The sequence below is a fragment of the Stegostoma tigrinum genome, chromosome 3, assembly GCF_030684315.1.
Source record: "Stegostoma tigrinum isolate sSteTig4 chromosome 3, sSteTig4.hap1, whole genome shotgun sequence".
Classification (NCBI taxonomy): domain Eukaryota; kingdom Metazoa; phylum Chordata; class Chondrichthyes; order Orectolobiformes; family Stegostomatidae; genus Stegostoma; species Stegostoma tigrinum.
In genome coordinates this window covers 44,501,774-44,523,737 of record NC_081356.1, presented here as the reverse complement: position 1 = coordinate 44,523,737, position 21,964 = coordinate 44,501,774, and the positions used below count along the sequence as shown (strand labels likewise).

The following is a 21,964-nucleotide window of genomic DNA, read 5'->3' as shown; positions in this document are numbered from 1 at the left end:
ATGTGTGGGTTAGACATGGGAAATGCACGGGTATGGGAACGGGTCTGGGAGGGATTCTGTTTGGAAGGGCAGTGTGGTCCTATTGGGCCAAATGGTATGATTCTATGAACTACCTGCATCATAGCTACAGACATGTGTCACCATGTGTAATTTCTAGGTTTTCCAATTCAGTACCTAAGATCTGTCACTTTATCCTTCACTTGATTCAGCCTCAAATCATGTTCATCAGTGGGCATATTCTGAAGTTGGTAGACACGGTCCTTTACCCACTTGACATTCTGCTGCAAACATCCTTTGCTCTGTGCATGACAGCATTGATGGGTCAAATTCTCCAGTGGATTCAAACAGTCCACTCTGTCTACCTTCCACCTCCCACCCCTCCACTACCCCACAAAACCATTTCCACCCCTCACCCTGACTGGAAAAGGGGGTCTGTCCTACAGTTGTTTCGTAGCTGGCTAGTAGGCTGAAGGTAGGTGCATTGGCAGCACCAGTGGGAAAGGTAGACACTACTAATACTGTGTAATGAGGAAGAGTGAATTGATGGGTCACAACTTTCCATGTTTGGATATTGATGATTGGGTGAGGGCAAAGTCTTGCAGATACCATGGCAAGAGGGCTACCGGTGAGAAACAGGGCAATGGGTTACAGTATGGAGACAGAAGCTTCAACTGGTGCAGTTGAGAGCCACTGTCTTAAAAATGTCACTGAGAGTAGGCAGCACAATGCTGCTTCAGTTGGCACTAGTGGAACACAAACTGAGCACCTTTGAGCATGTTACTGCTTAAGGAAGATGGTGGTGTAATGGTAATGTAACTGGCCTAGAACTCCAGAACCCCAAGTTTTGTCCATGAGAAATGCTTTCAAATGCAGCCATGACAGATTTTGACATTTGAATTCAAGAAAAATCTGGGATGAAAAGCAAGCTCAGTTGCAACATGTAAACAGTATTAATTGTCATAAAGACAGTCTGGTTCATTGATGCCCTTTTAGAAAAGAAACCTGCCACCTTTAACTCATCTGGTCTGTGACTCCAGGTTCACGATGTTTTTGACTCTGAAGTGTGCTCTGGGCAATAAATGCTGATCTAACCAGTGACACACCCACAAATAATTTTTTCTAAAGAAGTGCCACTTGGAGTACTCTTAATGAACCCCTCCATTAATTTGCAGATAACTGGGAGGAAAATAATGGAATGAAAGAACAAAGCACAGTGCAGCACAGGAACAGGTCCTTCAGGCTATCAAGCATATATTGATGCATGATGTCTTTTGAAACTGAAAACCTGTTGCCTCCACGCAGTCAATATCAATCTATTTCCTGCCTATTCATGTATCTGTCAAGATGCCTTTTAAACATTGTTATTGCCTCTATCACCTCCATTGTCAGTGCATTCCAGATAATTAATACTCTGAGCATAAACAAATTGCATACCGACCTTAACGGCTGGGTAACCCTATCCGACCCCACCACCTAAGCTATTTTTCCATCCCCACCCTTGTCTGCCTTCCGGAGAGACCATTCTCTCTGTGACTCCCTTGTCCGCTCCAAACTCCCCTCCAACCCCACCACACTCGGCACCTTCCCCTGCAACCGCAGGAAGTGCTACACTTGCCCCCACACCTCCTCCCTCACCCCCATCCCAGGCCCCAAGATGATCTTCCATGTCAAGCAGATGTTGACCTGCACATCTGCCAATGTGGTATATTGTATCCATTGTACCCGGTGTGGCTTCCTCTACATTGGGGAAACCAAGTGGAGGCTTGGGGACTGCTTTGCAGAACACCTCTGCTCATTTCACAACAAACAACTGCAACTCCCAGCCGCGAACCATTTTAACACCCCCTCCCATTCCTCAGACGACATGTCCATCACGGGCCTCCTGCAGTGATGATGCCACCCTAAGGTTGCAAGAACAGCAACTCATATTCCACTTGGGAACCCTGCAGCCCAATGGTATCAATGTGGACTTCACAAGCTTCAAAATCTCCCCTTCCCCCACCGCATCCCAAAACCAGCCCAGTTCTTCCCCTCTACCCACTGCATCCCAAAACCAGCTCAGCCTGTCTCCGCTTCCCTAACCTCTTCTTCCTCTCACCCATCCCTTGCTCCCACCTCAGGCCGCACCTCCATTTCCTACCTACCACCTCATCCCGCCTCCTTGACCTGTCCGTCTTCCCTGGACTGACCTATCCCCTTCCTACCTCCTCACCTATACTCTCCTCTCTACCTATCTTCTTTTCTCTCCATCTTCGGTCCACCTCCCCCTCTCTCCCTATTTATTCCAGTTCCCTCTCCCCATCCCTCTCTCTGAAGAAGGGTTTAGGCCCGAAACGTCAGCTTTTGAGCTCCTAAGATGCTGCTTGGCCTGCTGTGTTCATCCAGCTCCACACTTTGTTATCTTGGATTCTCCAACATCTGCCATTATCACCGTTTAAAACTGGAACTTGTTTTCATGTTAAGTGAATGACTTTTTGGATTGACTCGAGGAGAAGTTCCTTCAATTAGAGAATTGTGAAGCTTAAAAACTCTGCATCCCCGGGCTGTGGATGTTTAGTTGTTGCATATATCTGATGTTGACATCAATTGGTTTTTTGGTCTCAAAGAGAATCAAACAATGGCTGGGAATCAGGCCAGAAAAAAAGGAATTCAGGTCAAGGATTATCCATGCTGTCATTAAATAGAGGAGCGGGCTTAAATATGGCTTACTCCTTCGCCTGTTCTATAGTTCTTTTGGTTGCAACACCTAAGCTGTTGCTTCAGAACGTTAGAATTACTTTTAAAAGTGAAGCGGGAAGATCTTCAAGTGGAATATATTGAGTGTGCATTCCATTAATTAATGATTACGATAAAATAATTATTCATTTACTTTATTTCCTTGGGCTGAATACCAGCCACAGCACAATAAGCTGCTTGCATTAGTGAATTAAATCAGCAGGAACATTAATTTAGAAATATATTTTTCAAATATTTATTTTAGGCAAATTAAAATAAAAGGTCAGGTGGTTTCTTATCTAAAGCAATTTACTAAAGCCTCATTTTTAATAGGGCAGGGAACTTTAGTGATTTATTTTCAAGCTTACTAATTGGCCGTGATGTAAAACTAACAGCAAATACAAAAAATCAAACATTCCTCAGTCTTCCTGTGATCATAAAGCATTGTAAGCAGTCTAAGAGTTGCAGCCACCCTAAAAGTGCTGATGCTTTAAAACCTTTTCTTTACCTTGAACGCGAAATGACTAGACCTGAGATATGTCTCATAAACATATTTTTCTTTTGTAAATGTGCCTAGAATACTTTTTGACATACTGCAAATGTGTCCTCTGTTCTTCATGCACATCTGGCAAATATTTGCCACAACAACTCAATGGTTTGTTTGCCAGACAGAATTAATTACAGATTGTTGGCTGTAGATTGCTTTGCACATCTAGTTCTATGTTCGCTTATTTTCCCATGGACAGAAAGTGCCATGGCAGTAAATCATGTAATCAGGAAAGTAATGATGTCCACTGTAATGTCTGGTGATATGTTTTAGGTTTGAAAAGGCAACATAACCTAAATAGTATATATGTTTGTGGTACGATTGTCTTCATTTGTAGCACATTTTTTGTGAGGTACCAAAAGCTGCATACACAAGCTCTGTAAAGCAATGATGTTCGCTTAGTCAACCAGATAGAGTAATGACTTGAGGATACATTTCCACCCTTATTACCACTCCAGTGCTGCACTCCTTTAATTGTGCAATATATTTAGAAAAGTGGCCAAGTGACTCGTCTGAATCAGGCAGGGGTTTTTGGAGTTCTTTCGGTCTTTTAGGAAAATTGGGGTTCTGCAGCATGGTTCATATTTCCACTGCCACAAAATGATTCAGCTTTCATGCGCATTCCAACCATTTGTACCAGGCAGTAAATAGCCTCATGAGCACTTCATGAGGGAGTGTCAGAGATTATTCACAATTCAGCCCAACAAGCATCGAACATCCTTTTTTGGTGTGATTAGAATGAAGGGTTGTGCAGAATTCAGGAGACAGAGCTTCTAACATTCAAATGTAATGTGAGATTATCTTATTTGCTTCCCGTGATGTCTCAACTAGCAACCTATCAACCAAATTCACTAAAACTAACTGTCTAGTCATTCATCTTGCCATTCTTTATGGGATGTTGCTGTGTACAAATTGTCTGGTACATTTCTCTACTCAGCTATGAGAATGAAATCAAATGCAACTAATATGTATACATTGATTTGCCTTAATGTGAGATTTGTTATAATCAAAGCAAGATTTTTTCTGTAATTTAAATATATTAGTAACCTGCAAACTCTAGATAGCCTAATATTCTATTTTGAAAATTATCCTGGGAAACGTGATACAAGCACTGAAGTATTCATGTCAAATTCTTCTTTCTGCTATATTACCAGGGGCACTAACCCACTTAGATTAAATGAGTTGATGCCTCCATTAAAGTGGTATGGGCTGAATTTGATTTATCATGTTAAGTGTTTGTGAAGTTGAATCTGTGAATGAAACTGTGCTAAAATTCAGTAAAAGAAATAATTTAAAAACCTTGTAGTTAAAGTCCTTGGCATAAGACCGTAAGACATAGGAGTGGAAGTAAGGCCATTTGGCCCATCAGGTCTACTCCGCCATTTAAATCATGGCTGATGGGCATTTCAGCTCCACTTCCCTGCACTCTCCCCGTAGCCCTTGATTCCTTTTGAGATCAAGAATTTGTCGATCTCTGCCTTGAAGGCATCTAACATCCCGGCCTCCACCGCACTCCGTGGCAATGAATTCCACAAGCCCACCACTCTCTGGCTGAAGAAATGTCGTCTCATTTCCTTTTTAAATTTACCCCCTCTAATTTTAAGGCTGTACCCACGGGTTCTAGTCTCCTCGCCTAACGGAAACAACTTCCTCGCGTCCACCCCTTCTAAGCCATACATTATCTTGTAAGTTTCTATTAGATCTCCCCTCAACCTCCTAAACTGTAATGAGTACAATCCCAGGATCCTTAGCTGTTCATCATACGTTAAATCTCCTGTTCCAGGGATCATTCGTGTGAATCTCCGCTGGACACGCTCCAGGGCTAGTAGATCCTTCCTGAGGCGTGGGGCCCAAAATTGGACACAGTATTCTAAGTGGGGCCAAACTAGACCTTTATAAAGCCTCAGAAGCACATTGCTGCTTTTATATTCCAACCCTCTTGAGACAAATGACAACATTACATTTGCTTTCTTAATCATGGACTCTACCTGCAAGTTAACTTTTAGAGAATCCTGGACCAACACTCCCAGATCCCTTTGTACTTCTGCTTTATGAATTTTCTCACTGTTTAGAAAATAGTCCATGCCTGTATTCTTTTTTCCAAAGTGCAAAACCTCACATTTACTCACATTGAAAATTTCCTAAGCCATTTCCTGGACCATTCTCCTAAACTGTCTAAATCTTTCTGCAGCTTCCCCACCTCTTCAGTACTACCTGCCTGTCATGGTGTTACTTAACAAGGTCAATCTGTTTGTTAAATTTGAAGCCCAGATTGATTTCTCCAAGTTAAACCCCCAAGTATTTAGCATTGTTTGGTGTGCATGTTCTGTTTGATGCTCAGGAAAGGCAACTGCATTGTAAAATGTTCACAATTTGATTTGGGCTGTTACCTAAATATGCCTCCTTAGAATGCTATAGCCTTTGCTTTATGCATTTAAAAAAAGTGAGCATGCCCTTATTTGGAATAGTGAACAAAAATTGGTGATAATATTTGGTTTTTCAATTGTCTTCCCTCTTTGAAAGCAAATTCAAAGCTTTTGTTTTCAATGACAGTTGAAGGTTTTCTACAATGCTGAGATCAGGCAGCAGAAGTACTCAAATTGCTGAGGTCAGTTTTCGAACTTGGAGATATAAATTGTGTCCAGGATAAAAATTTTATTAATTTCAAGATTATTTTGCATCTATTTGAATGCGCAAAACAACAGTTCTGTAGTAAATGATTCTGAGCCGGCTGCTATTAGCTATTTTTCCTTATTTGCATAATTTTGATTTAACCATTAAATAAAACTTTTATATTCATCTGGCATTGTTATATAATATGCATGATCATGCTGTTGGCAGTTGTTGTATATTCTTGTTCCATCTGTATATTTGCTGTGAACATTTAACTTTAACTTTAAAGCATCTATTAATTTACAGAAGTTTCCGCACAAATACAATCTTTGCAGAAGATCTTTTCAAACTCGACTCTGTCACTTAGCTCTCAATATAAGGTCTATTTATCCTGTAGCTCCATCCACAGGCTTCAGCAATCTAACACACTTATAAGGATGAATGAACAGACTATTAAATGCGGATCACTCATTATAGAGTATAATGTAAATGCAAAATACAACTTATCCATAATGTACAGTTTGGGAGGTTCCAGTAAATATTGAGGAAAGTTTACAATTTCGTAAAATAACATATGAAAATTTCATTCAGCCTTACCTATTATGATTTGATTGTATTAAAGATGGAAACATATGATTGCTAAGGTTGATTAAGCTGCTAAATAGAAAAATGTTTCTTATTTATTTCATTATTCCATTTGACTGAATTAGTCTTTGTTGAACCTTCTTTTATACTGAGCAGAAAGCAGTAACTCCTCAAGTATGCCTTTCAGGTACTTTATAAAACAGCCTCATACACAGGCAAATTTCCTTTTGGTCTGTCAATACAATCAATCTGTAATGACCATGTAAGTTTATTTATTAATGAAGTCTCCTGACTCACTCCAATCAAAATTGGAAATCTCAGGTATAAAACTGTCTATTGTAATTAGCCTGGTTTATCCCAATCAGAAAATCATAAACTTAGTTTCAACATCAGGCACTCCTCACCAGTATTGTCACTAAAATAGCAATAAAGAAAAATCATTGTTGATCTCCACTCTATGCAAACTATTTCCTGCTTAAACATGGCTCTGTGTTTCAACCAAGTTCCCTGAGCCCGGTTTTTCTAGTGTGAGTGACAGTGAATGAAAGCCAAGGTTGGATGGGTAGGAAGAGCAAATGAATTAAGGGATAAAATAAGTGTTTACGTGCATCGGGTGACTGGTGGGTGGTTGGTAGATAAGGAGGAGGCTGGCAAGTGGGAGAATCAGGAGTTGGATAGGAGAATTAACCATCAGATGTTAAAACTTCCCAAACAATTCCCATGGAGATTCAAAACAGAAGCTCTTTTATTCCAAATGGAAGAGAGACAGAGAAAGTAGAAAACTCTGGTCAGCCAGTTTAATATCTGTCACATGGAAAATGCTAGAAGCTATTGTTAATGAAGAGTAAATAAGTTATAGTAGGGCACTTAGAAAATAGCTAATTTGGGAGTGGAGGGTGTGGATGTGGTGCCAGTGAGATGGGCTGCTGTTTCCTGGATGGTGCCAAGCTTCTTGAGTGTTGTTGGAGTGACACCTAGAGAGGCAAGTAGGGAGGGGGGAAGAATAGTTGGCTTGGAAGAAAACTAATCAGAATGTGTTAGAAGTAGACACCGGGAAGAAACGCAGACTATCTTGAGAGTGGAACAACCTTATTGTAGGAGAGCAATACAACTTACTTATTTTATAAGGTCTAAACAGCCTGCAACAGACTTAACAAGTGACCACAGAGGTAGGCTAGACAGCAGATACTGGGAGTTCAGTGTCAGTCTCAGTGCTATAGAACAACTGAAACCCCAAAACACAAGAAGTACCCAGTTGTGGAAATTGAATACCATGAAAACTTCTGTAAACCTATTAATCACTTCAAGATGATGTGCAGAAGGTTATAAAGATATGAATGAGAAAGTGATCACTGGCATTAGAGCAAAGGCTAATACGTTCTGGGGGAAAATTGATAAGCCAAACCACTCAAGTTTAACCAGAAGCTGTTTATATCAGTGGATATCTCATTAATTTTAAGCTTGATACAGGGGCATGTGGCACTGTCTTATCAGATTGAATGCCATTTACTGAAGAAACGAAAGTTGTAGCCTACAGATATCAGCTCATGTTTGCATGTAAATTATATATTTCAGGTGGAAAACTTAAGGTTAAAGCCATGCTACATGTAACACTACAATGCAAAGTATTTAAAAGACTTGAAAATGCCCATATGATTTACAATCAAAATTTCTCACTTGTAAGTCTGCTTTCATGCCCTGATTTCAACACCCCTGAGACAGAAGGTGCTCAACTAATTACAAAAGACAGTGCACAGATTCAGACCATGATTTAAATCTTGTCATGTCTGTCAGACAATGACTGGAACAAGCACTTGCTGAGCAGTTAGGAACACAAGTCAAACCATTCCAATGAGGCTTTGTAGGCTCAAGGTAGAATCCAAAACAGATATTCCATTGTGAATTAAATATGATATCATGAGAAATATGTTCCATATGACCCTGAGGAACCAGGACTAAGGAAAGTGAAACAAATTCAACAAGAGCAAAAAACTGACTAGCATTTACTAGTGTCAAACTGAAGGATGTTTAAATCAAAAGCACAGTGAATTAGCCAAGGACACACACTTGGATTGCAAAATAATGATGGTGCTCTGAGATAAGTATGACAGAAGACTGCTTTTCCAGCTTCTCTTTGGTAAGATATCCTGGAAAAGATATACCAGGAACATATAGGAGACATGTGGTCCACGGCCAGGACTCAGTGGTAATCAGAACTCTCAAGAGAAACTGAAGATCCCAGAACTTACTGTGAAATCTGAGAGTATTGCAGGATAGTTAGGAATGGGAAACACTGCTTTCATCACTGAGAAATATTCAGATAACAGAAACCAGCAAAGTTTACAACTAGGCATAAATGAGGGAGAAGCGAATGAACAGGAAACCTCAGTCAAAGTAATTGATCAGTCTTCACCTGCAATTGTTCAGACACAAACTGGGAAACAAATTGTAATACTTGTTTGTCATTTGCTATCACATGATGAAACAATCCACGTTCAAGTGGAATGTATCAATGCTTTGTCTTCCAATGAACAATGATCAACATCAGTGACACCAAGCATCCTGAAGTAACATGACTGAGGATGTGAACATACATGGGTCACCAGTGAAGAAGACTTAATCTAATCTTATCTATAAATTGAAGTGAAAAGTTCACATACTTCAACATAGATTCGCAAAAATTAAGAATAAATAGTTAGAATCAGATGACCCAGTTTCAAATCGCACTAGCTCGAAAGTTCATGTCTGAATAGATTGATTACATAACTCCATGGACACCCACGTTGATGCATGACGATGCACATCTAAGGATTTACAACGTGGTCAAGAAGAAATTGTTTGCTCAGAAATCCAGGATGTTGAAAAAAAAAAATCCTTGTTTCAACAGTGTAGCCATTTCCCACAAGCTGAGTTCTTGAGATGAAAGGTCTCATAGGTGATGTTATGGGACAGCTATCCATGTTATCAAGAAAACATTCTAGTGCAAAAGAAAATTAATTGATCAAAAGCCCTCTAGCTGAGAAACTAATTTCAGACCGCACCAAGTCAATATCAGCATCAAAATCAATTGTTGCCAAGGCAAGCATGTACTAATTCTTGAATTCCAAGGAGAATATATTTGGGGAAAAATTGAGAAACCTCCAGTCCAACTGAATTTTGGAAGTTAGAGATTTTCGGAGGAGATACATCATGATAAATGTAACTTGATACATTAATGTATAAAGGTTAACAACAGAAAAAAATAGCTGAGGTGTTCTGTAAGGCAATGACTCCAAAAGGCTTAATTTTGAGGATTGAATTGAACACTGTTCAATCTGATGGTCTCGTGCAATCATAGATGGAAGGATCAGAAAAAAAACTTTGATTGGAAGCAAAGACATCACTGATGTCTCTAACAGTGTCAGTAACAGAGTCTTAGTAACACATGTGGTGTGGTGGTGTAATGGTTATGGCACCTTATATAGTCATACAGCACCAGGAACCCAGCTTTGATTCCTCGGATGACTGTTTCTGTGGAGGTTCTACGTTCTCCCCTTGTCTGCACGAGTTTCCAACGGGTGGTCGAGATTCCTCCTGCAGTCCAAAAATGTACAGGTTAGGTGGATTGGACATGTTAAATTGCCCTGTAGTGTCCAGGATATGCAGGCTATGTGGGCTAGCCATAGTGAATGTGGGGTTATGGAGATAGTGAGAAGGGCTGGGATGCTCTTCAGAGGATTGGTGCAGACTTGATAGGCCAAATGACCTCTTACTACACTGTAGGGATTCTATGATCCTCACCAGCGTAGTCTTATTAACAGTCTAAGTAAAACAAAAGATCTTTAGAAATCTGAAACAGATCAGAAATTACTGAAAAGACTCAGCAGGTCTGGCAGCATGTGTGGAGAAAAATCAAAGAGAGCCCAGTGACCCTCCTTCAGAGTACTCTTAAGAGGATAGAAGTGAGCTAGCTTCTTGTTATCAAGGATTAAACTACCTCTTGTTAAGTGTCTCTTGTTAATACACTCTTGGAGATGTGCATCTAATGATGTCATTCAAATAGATTTTGTGGGGTTTTAAGCCCAACCTACCCAGAGGTGTACAATAACATATCTGTACATGTTGGTTCAAAAATAGCTGCAAGTAGCCTTGTCAACATAGTCAAGAAATGAGGAGTGGTGGCAGCATCCTTTAACCTATGAACATTGTATCCTGCACTTATGGTCCATATGAATTACCTCTGTATATTTAGGCAATGCATTGGAACATTGAAATGCTTCCATCATGATGGAGCTACTTGTTTAAAACAATGCATAAAGATCACTAATTAAACAGCACAATTTCTATTTTTCATGAACATTAGGTCAAGGAACCAACAAGAGAACAAGCTGACCTTGTGTTATGCGAGACAATTAATGAACAAATTGTGGTATGAAATCCTTTGGGGAAGAGTGATCATAGTATGGTTGAATTCTTCATTTAGATGGAAAGTGACACAATTAAAACTGAAACTCGGGTCCTGACCTTAAAGAAAGCTATCTTTTATGGTATGAGGCATGCATCAGCTAGGATAAGCTGGCTAAGGATGATTAAAGTGTTGATGGTGGATAGGCAATGGCACACATTTAAAGAACACAATGATGAAATTCAACAATTGTACTTCCCTATCTGTCATAAGAGTAAAGTAGTGAAGGTGGCTCAACCATAGCTAACAAGGGAAATCAGGGATAGTGTTAAAGCCAAAGAGAAGGCACATGAATTGCCCAGAAAAAGCAGTAAACCTGAGGACTGGGAGAAAAATAAAATTCAAAGAGGAGGACAGAGTATTTAATTCGGAAGGGGAAAATAGAAGATGAATGTAAGCTGCAGAAAACTTAAAAAAAGACTGCAAAAGCGTCTACGGACATGTTAAGGGAAAAGAAAGACTAGTGTAGACAAATGTAGGACCCTTGCAGTTAGAATCAGGTGAATTCATAATTGACAACAAGCAGATGGAACTAGTTGAACAAATACTTTGGATCTGCCTTCATAAAGGAGGACACAAATAGCCTTCAGGAAATGCTAGGGGACAGACGGTCAAGCATGTAGGATGAATTGAAGGAGATCTTTGTTGATCGGGGAATGGTATTGGGGAAATTGATGGGATTAAAACTTTGGGGTGGCATGGTGGCTTAGTGGTTAGCACTGTTGCCTCACAGCACAGGGATCCGGGTTCAATTCCACCCTCGGGCAACTGTTTGTGAACTTACAGGCTGGATAGCCTGACATCAGTGGTGGGAAAATGCTGGAGTCAATTATTAAGGTGTTATAAATGAGCATTTGGAAAATGGTGACAGAATCAGTCCTAGTCAGCATGGATTCATGAAACGGAAATCATGTTTGACAAAAGTTCTGGAATTTTTTGAGGATGTGATAACAAGGGTGAATTTTGAAGAATGAGGAGGGATCTCATAGAAACATATAAAATCCTGATAGGACCGGGCAGGCTAATTGCAGGAAGAATGTTACTAATGTTGTTGAAGCCCAGAACTAGAGGGATCACAGCCTCAGAATAAGGAGTAAACCATTCAGAACTGGAGATGAAGAACAATTTCTTCATTCAGAGAGTTGTGAACCTGTGAAATTCTCTCCCACTGGAAGCTGTTGGGGCCAGTTCTTTATGTACATTCAAGAGGGAGCCGAGCAGCTGCGTTCTTTCTTCCTATCAATTTTATAAGCTGCTTAATTCATAGATTTGTTTTGAATTGGGTGGATTATTTATTTATTTCATTGTCCATTTTTGAATTGAATTTCCTTGAAACATAATTGAATTGGATTGGCAGAAACTGACATAGACCATTCAGCCCCTTCAACCTGTTCAACATTCACTGATTCCCTGCTTGATCTCATACATTTCAAATCATTCTAAATGTTACTAGCTTGTTTGATTGAAGCAAGGATGAAATAATGAGCAGACTTTGTGGTGATGAACAATGCCGGAAGCATCCTTTATTTGCATTTCCATTACACAGTTTGTTGTCTCATTCTGAATCCTTATGAATTATGCAGGACAATATATTAACTGAACGATTATTTGTTGATTGCTGGATGAGATTACACTGATGAGAGCAATCATAGCTCACATGAAGTTAGCAGTTTCTACCTTTTATTCCCACTCAGCAAGGTCAGCACATCTTATAAAATCCCAATGTGGGTTAGCTTGCTGTCAAACTGAATCAATTAGACTTACCTAGTGAAGGTTGTATAGTTGGCTAATGTCTTGAAGCATTTTCACAATAGCAAAAAGCAAATTGCCTTTGGGCTTTGCTTTGTTGCTGTTCTTTTGTTTTCTCTTAATATTGTCTTCTAACTGAATTCTTGTCAGTTTTCCAGTCGAATTGATATTTTGAATTGGTTAATTCTTCTTCACTGTGAACTGTATAAAACTAAAGACCCCAAGAGTAGATGAAAGTATGGATTTTTGGCCCATCAATTTTGTGGTTTGCTTGGACTTCTTGACATTTTACATCAAGATCACAGAGGGATACAGACCCCCATGTGTAGTCTTGCTTCTAGCATCTTTTATCAGTTGAAATCTGTTGCAAGGATTAAAAAGACTGATAAGAAATGAGATTTTTGATCTTGTTATATTACAGAAATGTTTCAACTGCAATGACCCACAAGCAGTGCTGGTTTCAGTGCTGCACAAGGCCAGTTTGTCAGATAATTTATGAAAACACTCAGAAATGCATTTCATATTGATGCAGCATAGCTGTTTGGATTAGCATGATAGCATGTTCAGTTCTGAAAACTAATTGTGCTAGTTTGCTTCAACCTATTAAATTGATTGCTCTGTTAGCTACTGATGCTTTTACTTTGGTATTTAGTTTCCTGACATCCATCACTAAAGTACCTTTTATTGGTTTATGGTATGTGAGCATCATTTGCAAGTCCAGCAGCTATTGCATACCCCTAAATACCCTTTTATAAATAAAAGACAACTATGACTGCTGAAATCTGAAAGTAAAGCAGAAATTTCTGGAGAAACTCAGCAGGTCTGGCAGGATCAGTGGAGAGAAAGCAGAGTTAATGTTTCAAGTCCAGTGAACCTTCTTCAGAGTAACCCCAAAGATGAACGTAGCTACCTTCTTAAACAGCTTCAATCCGAGAGTCTAAGTGCTGTAAGTGAGGGAGTTCCAGTAGTTTTACTTCATGACAGTGAAGGAACAATGTTATAATTCCAAGTCAGCATGGTGCGTGAAATGAAAGGGGAATGTACAGGTGGTGATGTCTGTTGAAATTCTGACTTCTACTTTCTGGAAAAAATGGGTTTGAAAAAATGGGAAGAAGGTACTGCCAAAGAAAATTTGCTGCAGTGCATCTTCTGAATGGCACATGTGGCTGCTACCACATTTTTTTTTGTTGTGGAGAGAGTGAGTTTTTATGTGGTGGTTTAGACTTTTACCAAGTGAATCTCTTCATGTGGATAATCTTGGACTTCTTGGGTTTTGTGGAGACTGTTCTATCACAATCTTGATATGTGCCATGTAGAGTTGAACAGGATTTGGGGAGTGAAGAAGTGAGCTACTTAATTTAAAAATTCCCAGACTCCTCCTAGATGTTGTAACCATAGCATTTCTATGGCTGGCCCAGCTAATCATTTGCTCAGTGGACACTACTTGGGTTTAGCTGGTGGGAGTGGTAATTCAGTTGAGCAGCTAGGGCAACGTTTGGACTCTTTTCTTGGACATGATTATTACATGGTACTTGTATGTCACAAATATTACTTGCCACTTATATTGCCAAGCCTGCATATCAATTAAGAGTTGTGGCTTGTCTCTGCAAATTTGTGAATGGTCCTAAACATTGCAGAAACATCCCCACTTCTCATGTGGATACGCTATTGAAGCAGCTGAAGATGGTTGGACCGGGAACAGTGCCCTGAGGAATTCCTGTAGCAGTGTACTGGGGTTGAACTAATTGGGCTTCAACAGCCACAACCATCTTCCTTTATGGTAAGTGCAAAGAAATTTCCCTGTAATTCCCATATTTCAAAATTCAGTTAAATTTTGCACAACCTGTTGAAGGCCACTCTTAATAAATGCTGCCCTGATGTTCATCACTTTCATTCTCACCTCTCTTGAATTCACTAAAAATGTCTGTTTGAGCTAAGGTTATAAGATTACAAGTGGACCCTCCTTTCTTCGCAGCCTCATGTGTGAGGAATATGAATGAGGGCTATCTCCTATCCTTTAAGCAACAATCACCTCAGTGCTCAACTGGATAAAGAAAAACCATTAGATATAATCATTTGGACAATGGAACTAGTGCTATGAAATGTATTTGTCCAGGTAGCCTCTAATCGTGTAAACTGCATACCTAAAATCCACCATCTATAACCATATCACGGGTAACTGAGTAGTTAGAGAGTACATGTATGTGACAAGTCAGTTAACACTTCATGTGTTTATGCAGCTGTTTTATCTTCATACCAGTAACACTGATCTTGTTTTTATTCTTGTAGTGATTATTCTGCGTAAGAATAATTAACTGGAGATTTTGACGTACAAACAGAAAAGGTATAAGAAGAGATTTTGCAAGCGCAGACTTTGAGGTTTTATGTATTGCATTTACTGATGCAAAAGTACATTGGGCAGACCAATGGATAATTAGTTGGAGATCACATTTCCACCCAGAACATAATACCACGAACTGACTTTGACATGACTTAACAGGGATTAACATATGTCACATTTATTTACACTGAATAAAGTATAACCATTGCTACCAATCAGTGATATCACTTGGAGACATTTCAGAGTCTGGGAAAAGGGGATAAAGAGAGTCCCAGGATAATAAAATGTGAGGCTGGATGAACACAGCAGGCCAAGCAGCATCTCAGGAGCACAAAAGCTGACGTTTCGGGCCTAGACCCTTCATCAGAGAGGGGGATGGGGGGAGGGAACTGGAATAAATAGGGAGAGAGGGGGAGGCGGACCGAAGATGGAGAGTAAAGAAGATAGGTGGAGAGAGTGTAGGTGGGGAGGTAGGGAGGGGATAGGTCAGTCCAGGGAAGACGGACAGGTCAAGGAGGTGGGATGAGGTTAGTAGGTAGCTGGGGGTGCGGCTTGGGGTGGGAGGAAGGGATGGGTGAGAGGAAGAACCGGTTAGGGAGGCAGAGACAGGTTGGACTGGTTTTGGGATGCAGTGGGTGGGGGGGAAGAGCTGGGCTGGTTGTGTGGTGCAGTGGGGGGAGGGGATGAACTGGGCTGGTTTAGGGATGCAGTGGGGGAAGGGGAGATTTTGAAACTGGTGAAGTCCACATTGATACCATATGGCTGCAGGGTTCCCAGGCGGAATATGAGTTGCTGTTCCTGCAACCTTCGGGTGGCATCATTGTGGCAGTGCAGGAGGCCCATGATGGACATGTCATCAAGAGAATGGGAGGGGGAGTGGAAATGGTTTGCGACTGGGAGGTGCAGTTGTTTGTTGCGAACTGAGCGGAGGTGTTCTGCAAAGCGGTCCCCAAGCCTCCGCTTGGTTTCCCCAATGTAGAGGAAGCCGCACCGGGTACAGTGGATGCAGTATACCACATTGGCAGATGTGCAGGTGAACCTCTGCTTAATGTGGAACTCTCTCCACCTATCTTCTTTACTCTCCATCTTCGGTCCGCCTCCCCCTCTCTCCCTATTTATTCCAGTTCCCTCCCCCCATCCCCCTCTCTGATGAAGGGTCTAGGCCCGAAACGTCAGCTTTTGTGCTCCTGAGATGCTGCTTGGCCTGCTGTGTTCATCCAGCCTCACATTTTATTATCTTGGAATCTCCAGCATCTGCAGTTCCCATTATCTCTGATAAAGAGAGTCCCCTGAGTTTTGATTTTCCAATGCTAGAGCTAGTGCTCGATGAGTCTTGAACATTGCCCATATGCTATGAATTGATTAATAGCGCTGTGCTAGGCTGTTGCCTGACTAGTGTGGGGCAGCTCTCCCAAGATGGACACAAATTCTCAGATATTAGAGCAGTGCACTTTAAAAGTCAGCCAGCATTTGGTCATTGCTGCTGCATAGGTCAATGCCAGATAGCATGTCTGGTTTTATTCTTATTTGACTTTTCTGTAGTGTTTGGTACGTTTAAGTGACACGCTTAACAATTTTAGAGGATATGTGAAGTCAACTGGATGATATTTAAAAGGGAACAACATCGTCATGGCTGCGGACGTTGCATGGAATCTGGATCATATTGGAATATGAACAAGCAAAATGGATTTGTAGTGTCAATCTAGCCGTTTCATTGTTGTCAACATTGAGAATTTATCTAGATCCATTAATCAATTGAATTTACATCTCCTCAGCTGCTATGGTGGGACTTGAATTTGTGTCTCTGAAGCATTAGTCTGATCTTTTGAATTGTCAGTTCTGTAGTATCACCACTAACTGTCCTTCGAGGGAAACCTTTGCAGTTCCATTTCAGAACAGGGAATTTCACGATGAAAAATGCAGCATATAGAATGAAGATACCCAAATTTGCATTTGAACAGCTGGTCCAAAGACTTTCCATGTTGATGATTGTAAGAGACAGCATACTTTACCTTTTAGAATGCGTCTTCAATGGGAAAATTTTAGGTTTGCTAAGTCCTGAGGCAAAGAAGATATAAACTAAGAATTCCACAAATCCAGGTCCAGGTACTCCTGGTATGAACTGAAGTACACATGTAGTGTATGTTCTGTGCAACCCCAGAATGAGCTGAAGAAATGTGTATCATCCCAATGAAAGTCAAATGCAAGTAATCAAGATCTGAAGAAATTCCATTATTTCTGATTTCTTATATGTCCTTGGCAATATGTCCTCCAATTTATAGCATGCAGCTTGTCAGCATCTGTTCATTAAGATGGAAGTGTTTGATTAAAGGAACATTACTCAACTGAGATTCCTGGCCAAGATTTCTAGCAATATCTTGGGACTAACCACATATAGTGAACATATTTACTGTCATACTGAAAAGGCCATTCCTGATAGTTCGCCTTGAATTCAGAATGCAATCCTTTTCAACACCATTGCAGAGCTAGATTACGAGTACCATGTCATTGGCTTTCCAGTGAGAAGTTCATTCCACATGGTCTGTCTGCTGATGCAAGCAGTGCAGCAGAAAGCTGTAAGGAAAGCCGGATTTGACCTGCAACACCACAGGCAATGTTTGTGTCTGGCATTACCTGTCCACGAAAAGGTGGAAAGTAGAGTCCCATGGATCAATTCCGGAAGCACTGCTGCTCATGATTTACATTAAGAATTTGGAATACGAAACAATGTGTCTTTATTTGCAGCTGATGATATTTGAGGAGTCAATATTGAGAACAAGAAGTGATGAGGGGACATTAAAATTTGAAGAATGGACGTATAATTGGTAACCAAGTTTCAACCTATTCTGATTTAGTAAGAAAAATATGGAGGTCACATATTACCTGAGAAGTAAAAGTCTGAATGGTGTCAAGCAACACCAGAAGTGTAGACATGAGTTAATAAGGCCAAAACAAAAGTCAACCAAGCAGTAGAGTTCGTATCCAGAGACAGACAGAATTGAAAAATAGAATTCTGCAAAACTTCTTTCTAATGTTGCTCTACCTATCAAGGAAGGATGATTAAATTCAGTCTCCATTTTCTTGAAAAGAGAAAACTGAGCATTAACTGAACAGAGATGTTTAAAATTAGGAAAGATTTTGAGATAATAGACACAGAGTTCCATGTGTAGAGAACAGCCGAACTTAGGAATAATGGAATTTCTAACCAAATTCATCCAATTCTTTTCACTACAGCATCTGCTGCCTTAAGGAATGGATGAGAAGGATAGTATAAGATGGTTCTCAAACTGGTTTTACTGGAAATGTGCAGAGAATCTGCATAATATTGTTTCAGAGATAATAGGAACTGCAGATGCTAGAGAATCCGAGAAAACTGATGTTTTGGGCCGAGAGCCTGATGAAGGGTCTAGGCCCAACATGTCAGTTTCCTTGCTCCTAAGGTGCTGCTTGGCCTGCTGTGTTCTTCCAGCTCTATACCTTGTTAACTCTGCATAATATTGTTCATGGGTTACATTGGTGTCATTTCACATCAGTCACATACTGTTTGTGTCAGATATGTATATGTATACTTAGCTCCAAATTCGCACTGTAAAAGGAACCGTAGACTCATGCATTGTGCTTCCAAGAGACTAGAAAGCCCCATATACCCCCCAGAATCCTGTAAAGGCCAAATCCTGATAAGATCAATCAATCTGTTAGAGTTCCAAAAATAATACTCTAAACCATTAAGCTCCTAGTTGAGAGGGACAAACTGGCTCCCCTTCTCTATTCATACGTTCCCTCAAGTTGTTATCAAAGGAATAATTTAAGAAAGATCCCTTCGTTTTCAATGCCTTTGTCACAAATCATTATTTTTTAAAAGGAGCAACTTAAAACAGGGTCTATTGAATTAAAACAAGACTGAAAGTATCAACTATTAAATATGAAAGGAAATAACACAATTCACACACACAGATTAGAAATGAGACAGGAAGACAAAAGATAAAAGTGCAAGTGATGGATCAGTCTCTGAATTGCTCATGACAAGCAGATATAAGTCATCACAACATTATTGCATGACACTGGTAACCTTGCCATTAGCAGTCAAACAGTTGATTTTCAGATTCTTGGTTTTACAGATTAGTTAAAATTCTGTTGTTCTGATTCCTTTCATCAATAACTGAATTTCAAGCATTCCGAGTGAAAGACAGTTTTTCGCTGCAGTGTAGGAGTTTTTGAAATGGCTGTTTTCAAAGCTGTGTTCCTCACAGCATTCTACTCTGCACATTAAGATCTGTCTAACACAGACAGAGCAATACATGCATGTCAATCAGAGGTGGTAGGATCTGCCGATGTTGGACTCTGAGATAACAAGGTGTGGAGCTGGATGAACACAGCAGGCCACGCAGCATCAGAGGGGCAGGAAAGCTGACATTTTGGGTCTAGATTCTTCTTCAGAAATGGGGGAGGGGAAGGGGGCTCTGAAATAAATAGAGAATGGGGAGGTGATGATAGAAGGTGGATAGAGGAGCAGATAGGTGGAAGAAAAGACAGACAGGTCAAGGAGGTGGGGACGATGAGGTCGGGGGCACAGAGATTTTGAAGCTTGTGAAGTCCACATTGAGACCATTGGCCTGCAGGGTTCCCAAGCGAAATATGAGATGCTGTTTCTCCAGCCTTCGGGTGGCATCGTTGTGGCACTGGAGGAGGCCAGGATGGATATGTCGTCCAAGAAGTGGGAGGGAGACTTGAAGTGGTTTGTGACTGGGAGGTGCAGTCATTTGTCACAAAAAAGTATAGGTGCTCCACTGTTGTCTCCAAGCCTATGCTTGGTTTCACTGATGTGGAAGAGGCCCCATCAGTTACAGTGGATACAATATACCACATTAGCAGATGTGCAGGTGAATATCTGTTTAATGTGGAAAGTTTTCTTGGGGCCTGGGATGGGAGTGATGGGGGAGGGGTAGGGGCAGGTGTAACATTTCCTGCGGTTGCAGGGAAAGCTGCCGGGGTGGTGGGGCTGGTGGGGAATGTGGAGCAGATGAGGGAGTCGCGGAGAGAGCAGTCCCTCTGGAAGGCAGATAAGGCAATAACACCAAAGACAGAATTCCCTTTGTCCTCACGTATCATCCCTTCAACCTCCCATTCAAAGCATCAGTCTCTGCCACTTCCACCACCTGCATCACAGATTCCACCACAATCTGACCCCAATACCAAGGACATATTTCCCTCCCCACCCTAATCTGCAAAACAGATTCAAATTCACCCTGTGTCAGTCATTATTTTCGTGTCCACTTGAAATTTGATTTTGTTTTTGGTTCTGCTGTCTTTTTTCGTTCCGTTTCTTCCCTTGCTCCATCTGTCTTCAATGCAGTAACTCATAATGGGGACAAGTCTCATTGCTGACATGAGTCCTTCTTGTTGATGCTACTTTACTTTTCCAACTGTTTTGCATGGGTCAGAAAGATCTTTAATCCGTCCTCTAAGCTTTATGCTCAGACCTTGACCAGTCAAGTAGCTAGTTGAAATTGCTCATGCCTTGTGTAGGTATATTCTCCTGTAGCTAACTTGTGCTGAGCTCGCAGGGGTGAAGTTATTTAATACAGTATGCTTAATGTATTGAGGCATTAAGACAGCATCAACATTAACATAGGGAAATCTAGTATGTAATAAAATGTGAGGCTGGATGAACACAGCAGGCCCAGCAGCATCTCAGGAGCACAAAAGCTGACGTTTCGGGCCTGGACCCTTCATCAGAGAGGGGGATGGGGTGAGCATTCTGGAATAAATAGGGAGAGAGGGGGAGGCAGACCGAAGATGGAGGGAAAAGTAGATAGATGGAGAGGACAGGATAGGTGGCGAGGTAGGGAGGGGATAGGTCATTCCAGGGAAGACGGACAGGTCAAGGAGGTGGGATGAGGTTAGTAGGTAGGAGATGAAGGTGCGGCTTGGGGTGGGAGGAAGGGATGGGTGAGAGGAAGAACAGGTTACGGAGGCAGAGACAGGTTGGACTGGTTTTCGGATGCAGTGAGTGGAGAGGAAGAGCTGGGCTGGTTGTGTGGTGCAGTGGGGGGAGGGGACGAACTGGGCTGCTTTTGGGATGTGGTGGGGGAAGGGGAGATTTTGAAGCTGGTGAAGTCCACATTGATACCACTGGGCTGCAGGGTTCCCAAGCAGAATATGAGTTGCTGTTCCTGCAACCTTCGGGTGGCATCATTGGGGCACTGCAGGAGGCCCATGATGGACATGTCATCTAAAGATTGGGAGGGGGAGTGGAAATGGTTTGCGACTGCGAGGTGTAGTTGTTTATTGCGAACTGAGCGGAGGTGTTCTGCAAAGCGGTCCCCAAGCCTCCGCTTGGTTTCCCCAATGTAGAGGAAGCCACACTGTGTACAATGGATGGAGTATACCACATTGGCAGATGTGCAGGTGAACCTCTGCTTAATATGGAAAGTCATCTTGGGGCCTGGGATAGGGGTGAGGGAGGAGGTGTGGGGGCAAATGTAGCATTTCCTGCGGTTGCAGCGGAAGGTGCCGGGTGTGGTGGGGTTGGAAGGCAGTGTGGAGCGAACAAGGGAGTCACGGAGAGAGTGGTCTCTCCGGAAAGCAGACAAGGGTGGTGGGGTCGGATTGTAGATGGTGGAAGTGTCAGAGGATGATGCGTTGTATCCGGAGGTTGGTGGGGTGGTGTGTGAGAAAGAGGGGAATCCTCTTTGGGCGGTTGTGGCGGGGACGGGGTGTGAAGGATGTGTTGCAGGAAATGCGGGAGACGTGGTCAAGGGTGTTCTCGACCACTGTGGGGGGAAACCACCACACCCGGCACCTTCCCCTGCAACCGCAGGAAATGCTACACTTGTCCCCACACCTCCTCCCTCACCCATATCCCAGGCCCCAAGATGACTTTCCATATTAAGCAGAGGTTCACCTGCACATCTGCCAATGTGGTATACTCCATCCATTGTACCCGGTGTGGCTCCCTCTACATTAGGGA

The 21,964-nt window shown here is 41.6% G+C and overlaps 1 protein-coding gene across 24 annotated transcripts in view; it reads left to right on the top strand.

The window, feature by feature from the left end:
• The window catches only part of LOC125450923 (receptor-type tyrosine-protein phosphatase delta), a 2,532,553-nt gene that overhangs the window by 662,952 nt on the left and 1,847,637 nt on the right, over window positions 1–21,964 (top strand). For 2 of the 24 annotated variants that reach the window (XM_059644537.1, XM_059644538.1), the window contains one exon: window positions 14,291–14,433. The exons of the other annotated variants lie outside the window; for them this stretch is intronic. The gene's annotated coding sequence lies outside the window, so the exon portion shown is untranslated. The remainder of the gene's footprint in view (window positions 1–14,290; window positions 14,434–21,964) is intronic. 24 annotated transcript variants of the gene reach the window in all.